Here is a 10309-nt window from a genome sequence, read left to right on the forward strand (position 1 = left end):
CAACTTCAAATTTCATCTATTATCTCTAGTGTAGAAGACTTAGTGGTTGTACAGTCACTCTTAGGATTGAGGGAAGAGAGTGTTATGAGTGAGAGTCTGGGTTGCTCCCAGGAAAAAGGAGAGGAAAAGAGTGAAAAATATGCAATCCATTTCTTCAGAATTGGCAAAAGAGAGTGAGAGGAGTCCCACCTTAGATGGTGAAGGTGAGGGTGTGAGGGTGTGAGGGTGGGGATCCAGGGTGAGACCCTGATGCAACAAAAGAGAGAACAAGAGAGAAATGCAGGTACAGGAGCTATAAGGATGGATGTCATTGCTAGTGAGTTAATGAATGTCCAGGATGCAGACAGGGAGGGACTATCTCAGCAACCTCAAGCTGTTATAGATTCCACCTCCCTTGATGCTGAGGCATTTACTCATCCTGTTCCAGCTTATCAACTTCTAGCTGAACAGGGCAATGACAATGCAGAAATGATGCTCAATTTGGTGCATACCACTCGATCAATGCTAAGAGCTAAGGATGCCATCACAACTTTGCCCTCTACAGCTGGTGATGTTGATTATGAGACTGGTGGTTCAGCAGATTTCTTTGGAGATGAAGGTGGAGATAGTGAAGAAGAGCCATTGGACATAGGGGGAGAAGTAGGTTCCAGTTCAAGATCAGGCATGCCATCATGAGCATTTTCAAAACATTGTGATGAACACTACTTCAAGACAACCCTGATCTAACTCATAAATCAGACTAATTTTGCTCTTCAAACCACTACAAATGCCAACACCAAGAAGCTCCTTCAAGCACATCTTGCTTCTCTGCAACTACAACAGATTCAAGGCTTCCAATATGCTAGAGATGTCAACACCATTAAGGGTGATATTGATGAAATGAAAAAGGCTATTTCTGACAAGATGGACTCTAAGCTTCCAGAAGCTACAATGCTTGACATCAAGAGACAACTCAGGAAAAATTCTGATCTTGCCACAAAGATAGATGCCTTGGATATAAGAATGTCAGCTATGGAAGCATCTCTAACAACCATTCATCTGCATAAAGCTCAACAGATAGACTTGCTTCAGAAACTGGTGGCTGCACAAACCTCCTCCTCTACTCCTTGATGATAACAAAAAGGGGGAAAAATGACCAAGTTAGGGGGAGAAGCTTCACATTCAAATCAGTAAAGTAATTGTTCCTACAATTGCTTTCACCAAGCCACCAGTAACAGACAGTATTGATCTGATCAATGAAGCAGCAGCCAATTTAAGAGCAGCTGAAAAGGAGCAGTTGAAGCCAATCAACTGGGAGAAAATTGATGAGGACATTCAGAAGAAGTTTGGGCTAATAAAGAAGCCACAAAAGTCAGCCATTCATCACTCTCAAGTCAGGCAAATCTCTGTGAATGAAATGAGCATGAACTATCTGGAAATGGGACAACCATCCTGCATCAAATCTCCAAAGGTTGAAATAATTCTGAAGTCAAGGGTGAACTATCCAAAATCATCATTAAATAACCCTTTGGATACAGTGTATGAGACACATAAGCCTGATGAGAAGAAACTGTTGTCAAGGTCAATTGCCTTTTACAGGGATCCAGCTGATTCAGCCTTAAAAAGGAGAATTGCTAAAGTTTTCAGGAATTGGAAAGAAATTTGTGTGGTGGCTAGACATCCTCAATTTGCTTAAGCAAAGAGAGAAGAAAAGGCAAGATTGAAGCAAAAAAAGAAGCAAGCTATTCTAGATGCTAAAAAGGTTAAACAAAAGAAAGAGCAAGCTGCTATCTTGGCCAAGATACAAGCTGTGAAACCAACACAACAAATTCCTGCTCAGCCATCTTAAATCACTGAATCTCAAGATTCAAAGAAGAAAGTTGAACCACAACAGAAGAAATCTCAAAGATACAAGGAATTGGCCAAAAGAACCAAAAGGAAATTGGACTTTGTTGATAAGGAATTGGAGGATCAGTTTTCCAAGGAATCCACTCCAACTATAACTCAAGCATTAAAACCCTCTATGGTATTTGAAGACATTAAAGTGGTGGATCCTTACAGGAACATTCATGGTACACCTATTGTGCCTAAGGATGAACCAATATACTGGGAGAGTCTACCAATTCCTGACTTCAATTTGCCAATCCTGAACAAGCCAAAGAGAACATAGTCAAGAGCAGTCAAGAAAGTGAAGCTGTCACCTCTCCAATCCAAATCTCTAGTCAAAGCTCAATCTAAAGTCAACAAGGGAGATTACTATACTTATGTGATATCAAGGAATTATCTGACCTTAACCTCTATCTAGATGAACTGGAAGAAGTTAAAAGGAATGATGCCTACAAGAATCTACCTGAAAGGTTAGTTTTCACGTACAAGGGAGGAAAGGAGATTCAATGGCCACTTCACAGGATCCTTTAAGAAAGCCAATCTGTACTGATAAAAGTTTATTCATCTTTCAAGAAGAACTTTGGTTTCAATGTAACTGCAAGAAAACTGGTTCTAAAGAAGATTGAAGAACTGAGGAGTATTAGAGCTAAAGATTCACTCCCAAAGACTCTAACTATTCCTTACATAGGAAGTAGAGTGCATCTAAGGCCCTACTGGCTGATGGAGTTCATGGATGACAAAGGAGTTAGAAGATTTTTCATATTAGAAGACCAATTGAGCATCTCTAACAATGAGACTCTTTTGGAAATGCAAGAAAAACTAAATCTCTCAGAATCTGATGAACTGGAAATCCACAGACAGCTCCAAAATCAGATAGAAGAAAACCACAGAAAGCTTGGAAAGAGATCCAGACCTTCAAGGAACTAGATAAATCTGCTCAGGCTAGAGGACCACCTTGAATGACCGCAAGCTAATCTTTGTACATTTTATTATTTAAAGCACTTTACAGTTTTATCTACTTACTTTCAAAGTTGTATTTTTAGGGTGTTTTGTTATCATCAAGTTTCTCTTAATTTATGGCTACAATTCCAGTAGACATAAATTGGGGGAGATTGTTGTGGATATGTTGTGAACTTGATGATTTCATTAACAAAATACCTTAGTAGATTTTACTTAGTGAAAAATGTAGCACTCGACGGATAAGGATTATACTCCCGACGGAGGACTCAATATAGTCCCGACGGATGATGATTTATTATCCATCGAGTGAGTAGCTCGTGTAACAATAAGTTTGTAGAATATTTCTACATACACATTGTTTAGATTTTGTAGTAGTACTCAAGTCATGTTGACTTTAACTAGATATGCAGAATAGGTTGATTAATTATACATAGATGATGTCTTGTAATTCTGTGTAAATGAAATGAAGTCAAGTGCCAGATTGCTACCCGACGGATAAACAACAATGCCACTCGACGGATGATCAACTAGGCAACCCGACGGATGATCAGGAACCCGACGGATAAAGAATTTAAACATCCGTTGACAGTGACAACACAGTCACATGCGTCGAGTGTATGCAAATGGAATATGGAAGCCTATTCAACTGGGTTTTAGAGAACAAAGAAGCATTCCCATTTCCATGCTATTATGAAGATATTCAAAGATGCTGGAATAGAGTAATGAAGCAGCATAGTATTAGACTTGATAGGTTTTGTTTTGTTATCTTGTCTTATTACTTTGTAATCTTGGTGATATATAAACCAAGAAGTAGCAAATAGAACAACAAGAACACTAAGCAAGAATTTCTCAGAGAAACATTTGTAAGCTGTATTCTTAGCATTTCTCTGTAAACTTAGTTGTTCATATTTGTAAGCATCTGTGAGCAAATCTTGCTACATAGATTTCTCTTGATATAATATATCTCTGGTGGATACTTTTAAATCCACCAGAAAGTTTTTAAAGACTTGTGTTTTTAATTACTTGTGTTTTGATTCATTTCAAGTTATTATTCCGCACTTTGCAAATCAATTCACTCAGATATATATTTTAAGTTAGAACACTTTTTTAAACCAAGAAAAAGTTTCAAGAATTCCATTCAACCCCCCTTCTATAATTCTTGTTGCATTGTTAGGGACTAACATCATGCATGACAATACATGAACCTATGCTAGCATGGCAACTTCTAAATCCTTAAATTCACTTTCGCTTCATTAAGAATTAACACAGTATCTTATAAGTTCGCGGTGCTCATAAGACGAATATGCACAACCAACACTAGGATATCATACAATCACCACATACTAAGGCATCAAACAATTTAACTAAAGAATTCCATAAATAAATCCATTAGAACCCCACGACAATGATTAGCCCATAATCGGACTCATCATCAATGTGGGTTCCAATGAAAACATGGTATATAAAACGTAGTCTTTATGTACAAATAAGAGTAAAGATTCAACAAAACAAGAAACGAGCATCCAAGATTACAACTCAAAACAAAGATTCACAAGAATAAACTAGATCCTCTTCACCTTTGTTGAATTATGCTATAGGTCTCTTGTCATCTTCTTCTTGTGCTCTGGTAAGTCTTCTCTTTAAAAATGACCTTGAGTTATCAATATATAGTAGTCCAATCAACCCTGGAGTCCAGAAAACAAAATTGCAATAGAATCAGGGTTTTATTATCCCGATACGGCGCGGCCGCGCGCTTCATCAGCACGGCCGCGCTGGCTTTCTGTGGCTTCTACCAGAAATAACTTCTTTTCTTTTTTCTTTATCTTGCAGCTTCGAGCCGGCTTCAACGAGCTTTTATTCCAGCACCACCTAGACACCATATTAGCACCAAAACAAGGCTAATTCACCTGATTCATAGATTAATGCCTGAAATGCAAAAACACTAGAAAACACGTTAAAACACTTACAAACTTGAGTAAAAATGCATCAATCCAAAGCTTAGAGCATAATAAAGTGTCATAAATGCCACTCAACATACCCCCAAACTTGAATCGATGCTTGTCCTCAAGCATAAACAGACTCAAAGAACAAGAAATAAAAATGCATGAATGCAACTAATATGAATGCAATGATCCCCATAGAGTAACTAAACCAACCAATAAGCAACACCTCAGCAAATGTAATTTTTTGCATAAAGATCAATCAAATCTCTCAAATCAACTTACAAACCAGAGACGTGCATGTGTGCAAATGCTTACAGATATACTATTGCTACTAGATCGACAATCATGACTCACTACTTATCAAAACAATCGCAAGTTTATAAATAGTATTAAAGCTAGACTCAAAATAACTTATAACACTTCAATTCTTATATCAGAGCTTTTTACGGATTCATGCTTTTATTGACAATAACACAACACAAGTATGCTTATTTGATCGTGCAATGAGTGAGGTCCATAAAAGACTTATACAATAGTGCCCATGTAGCGAGCGTTAGGTTAGCAAATCCCAGACTATAAAAGCCTTAGGTCACTAGGCACAAGAACTTAATAACTCGAGTACTAAAGAGCCAACTCGTGATCAATTATGCATAACACTTATTCTTTTTTTTCTTTTTCTTTTCTTTTCTATTTTTTTTATATTTCTTCTCCAATTTCAGAATGAGTGTGTTTCGCTTCATCTCATTCAACCCTAGACTAGTCATATAAAAATGAGCCGGCTACTAGCCAATTGACACCTAGCCACATAACTAGCAATGAAATCCAATTTCTCCAATTTTTTAAATATCCATGTCTTTTATTATTAAGAGAATACCCTAAATTCCAAATATAAACAAGCAATTAAACCTCGAAAATCAAACAAATCATGACTATGATCTAGCACTCTAGCAACCTATAAGACTTAGTGAAATACAATTGTCTCTAGCATGCAAATCAATCTAATAAGACTCAACCTCACCAATTACGACATTACTACACTAGCATCAATATCACAAGTTAATCGGAAAATTATCTAAGGGATCATGTTATAATGCAAACGCATGAAACTATATGAACAAAATATCATAAAACTCTAAAAATAAAAAAACTGCATGGCAAAATATGCAACTATATGAAATAAAACTATCATGAACATGCAAACTATATGAGACTCACACAAACTATATTCCTTCAACTACTACCCCCAAACTTAAAATATTCATTGTCCTCAGTGAAGGTAATAGTAAGGAATTAGGCATACCTACTGTGAATTTGAATCCTCACCCTCAACGGGTGGAGTGTCAGGCATGTCTGGAGGCGGATACACTGAATCCTCACCAAAAACTGGCCACTAGATGTCAATACCAGTGGCTATAAAAGCTGTCCTTAGTGCCTGGGTGAGATCGTGTGCAAACCGACTATGGATGTCGTGCATCACATCCATCCTCCTCGCGAGACGCCTTTATAGCGTCGAACTCAAACCAACTCCCATCTCTGCCCCTGCTGCCTCCTGCTGCTGCTGCTGCTGCTGCGACGAACCAGCCTCCTCTCCATATTGAGCTCTCCAAGCTGCTCTACGGGCATGCTGAGAACCTCATGATGTAGCTGCTTCCATTGGCAGACCACCTGGAAAATGATCATATGAATAACCAAGCCCCTTAGGATCGGGCTTCCCTCCATACCACTCTTGCATGCTCTGTAGCATAGAACTATCAATAGGAGCACTGGGAAGCTGAAGCTGCTCATGTGCTGGCCAGTGAACTCCAACCGCCATGCACAACTTCGTCACAACTGACACGTACGGAATAGCACCTGTAGTACCTCCCCTCAAGAATCTCAGAATCTCCTAATGTATGACCATCCCCAAGTCAATGTAATCACTCTGCAAAATACCCCACAGCAGACGAGCACGCTCCACAGTAATCTCATGCACATGCAAAGATAGCATGATGTTAGCACAAATAAATGAGTTCCAAGCCTGTGCAAACCTGTTCATGCACGACGCAGTGAACGTGAAATAATCAGTAGTGCCCCTCTTGAACTTCCAATTAGTCTCAGGCACACATAGAGTAGCAACGATGAGATCCAAATCAAAGTCCTCTGGAGTCTTATCCTTCCACGTGTCCTGGCCCACCTTCCTTGAGGGCTGCTTAATCACCGTCCTGATAGCATCAACACTGTACTCTACAGTCCTCCTCCTCACCACCATGAACCCATTCTTCTCCGCCTTGGCGTTCGCATAGAACTCCCGCACAATATTCATGAGCACAACAGCGGGTGCCTCATAAAAAAAACCCATCCCATCTTGAGAATAATATCTAACAACTTATCATCCTTCCCTGATGGAAGAAAACCTCGCTCCTTAGCAATAGTGTTTGAGAAAAGCCTCGTGTACTCCTCCTCAGCCTCAGGAGTAGAAAAACTGGGCCTCACACCACCCGCAGATGAAGAGTCGGTGGTCCTGCTTCAAAATTGTGTTCTTTGTCTCTTGGGTGCCATCGGGATTGAAGAAGAAAGAATAAAAGCTTAAGTGTTTAGAGAGAATTTGTGTTGAGAGGTTGTGAATTGATGGAGAAGTTGTGTGTAAGTGTATGTATTTATAGGTGGAGAGGTATGAATTCTATAAAGAAAAGAAGTGGGAATTGATTATGGGAATCGTTGGAATAAGGGAATTGATTAGGAGAGGGAATTATGGGATGTGGAAGAGTAAAAATCGGGTTAGAATTGATTTTTGATTTAAAATTCGATTAAAACTGTCGTTTTTATTTTTTTTCTCGAACAGGGACCCGGCGCGGCCGTGCGCTAGGACAGCGCGGGCGCGTTCACTTTGTGGAAAACCGGCGCGGTTGCGCGTTAGAACAGCGCGGGCGCGCTTGGCTACTAGAAAAACGGCGCGGCCGCGCGCTTGTTCAGCGCGGGCATGCCCATCTTCTGTAGTTGGCCCTGAATTTTTTCCTTTTTATGGTTTTTTTTTATGTTTTTCTCTTTTCTTCTTGCTTCTTCAACCTACTAATGTACAACATACTTGGGTTGCCTCCCAAGAAGTGCTTCTTTTACGTTGCTAGCTCGATATCGAATCTTGTGATCAAATGGACAATAAAATGGCACTAACCACCTCGCGGTTTGCCGTGTCACCATAATAATGCTTCAACCTCTAACCATTTACCTTGAATGCTTGGCCCGGATCATTCTCAAAAATTTCCACCGCTCCATGTGGAAATACAATTTTGACAATAAACGGCCCTGACCATCTTGACTTCAACTTTCCAGGAAAAAGACAGAGACAGGAGTTGAATAAAAGAACTTGAGCACTAGACCCCTATCATGCCACCTCTTAACTTTCTCCTTATACATTTTGTTGTTCTCATAAGCTTGAAGTCGAAACTCGTCAAGTTCATTCAATTGAAGCATCCTCTTCTTTCCAGCGACATCCAAGTCCAGATTTAACTTCTTCAAAGCCCAATATGCCTTATTCTCGAGCTCCACAAGAAAATGACACCCATTACCATAAACCAACTGAAATGGCGACATTCCCAATGGAGTCTTCCCATACAGCTTCATCAAGCTTCAAAGACCAATCCTTCCTTGATAGACACACCACTTTCTCCAAAATGCACTTGATCTCTCTGTTAGATACCTCAGCTTCACCATTCGTCTGAGGATGATAAGCCGTGGTAATGCGATGATTCATATTATACCTTTTCATCATAGCAGTGAACTTGCGATTGCAAAAATGCGACCCCTCATTACTGATTATGACTCTTGGAGTTCCAAACCTTGTGAATATCTGCATGTGAATAAAATTAAGCACCACTTTTACATCGTTCATTGGCAACGCCTTGACTTCAACCCATTTTGATACGTAATCAACCGCCAACAAGATATACTGATTGTTACAAGATGAGACAAATGGCCCCATGAAGTCAATTCCCCAAACATAAAAGACCTCAACCTCGAGAAGCACATTAAGAGGCATCTCATCCCTCTTAGACATATTACCCATGCTTTGACATCGATCACATTTCAAAACAAACTAATGAGCATCTTTAAATAACGTCGGCCAAAAGAAACCTGCTTGAAGAACACAAGCTGCTGTCTTTTCTCCACCATAATGTCCTCCATAAGCCGTTGAGTGGCAATCTCGCAAGATCCCCCCCGTTTTGCTATAAGGAATATATCTCCTGATGATTTGGTCAGCTCCTTGGCGAAAAATAAATGGTTCATCCCACATATACCACTTCACCTCATGTAGAAACTTCTTCCTTTGAGCATAAGATAAGTCGGGAAGCATGATATTACTCACAAGGTAGTTCACAATGTCTGCAAACCACGGTTCTTCTTGCACTCCAAACAGTTGCTCATCGGGAAAAGACTCATTTATCAATATCTTATCCAATGAAGTAGCATTAAGATTTTCTAAACACGAGAAATGATCAGCGACTAGATTTTTAGTTCCTTTTCTGTCATTGATCTCTAGTTCAAATTCTTGGAGCAAAAGAAGCCATCTAATCAATCTAGGCTTCGAGTCCTTTTTTGAGATGAGATGTCGGATTGCGGCGTGATCCATGAAAACTGTCACCTTAGTCCCAAGTAGGTAAGATCGAAATTTCTCAAAACCATAGACAATAGCCAAAAGTTCTTTCTCCGTAGTAGTATAATTCAGTTGGGCACCATTTAGGGTCTTACTAGCATAGTAGACCACATGAAATATGTTGTTCTTCCTTTGCCCGAGAATTGTAGTCGCTTGCATCGCACATCATCTCAAAAGGCTCTTTCCAATCAGGTGCAGTTATGACCGGTGTCGTGATTAGACTCTTCTTCAATGTCTCAAAAGATGCAAGGCACTCGTTATCAAACTTGAAAGAAACATCTTTCTCTAACAGACTGCACAATGGCTTCAAAATTTTCGAGAAGTCTTTGATGAAACGCCTGTAGAAACCCGCATGACCAAGAAAACTGTGAATTCCCTTAACAGAAATGGGTGGAGGAAGATTCTCAATGACTCCCACCTTGGCCTTATCCACTCAAGACCCTTACTAGAAACTTTGTGCCCGAGAATGATGCCCTGTGACACCATAAAGTGACATTTTTTCCCAATTGAGAACCAGATTGGTCTCAACACACCTCTTGAGAACATGTCCAAAATTTTTCAAACATTCATCAAAAGAATCGCCAAAGACTGAGAAGTTGTCCATGAACACCTCCACATTCTGGCCAGTCATGTCAGAAAAGATGGCCATCATACATCTTTGAAATATGGCTGGCGCACCACACAGACCAAAAGAAACTCGTCTGAAGGCGAAAGTACCAAATGGACAAGTGAAGGTAGTTTTCTCCTAATCTTCTGGAGCGATACAAACCTGATTGTAACCCGAATAGCCATCCAGAAGATAATAGTACTCATGACTGGCCAACCTGTCAAGCATTTGATCAATGAAGGGCAAGGGGAAGTGATCCTTCCTAGTGGCTTTATTTAGCTTCCTATAGTCCATGCAAACTCT

Source organism: Apium graveolens, chromosome 7 (assembly GCF_009905375.1).
Source record: "Apium graveolens cultivar Ventura chromosome 7, ASM990537v1, whole genome shotgun sequence".
Lineage (NCBI taxonomy): Eukaryota > Viridiplantae > Streptophyta > Magnoliopsida > Apiales > Apiaceae > Apium > Apium graveolens.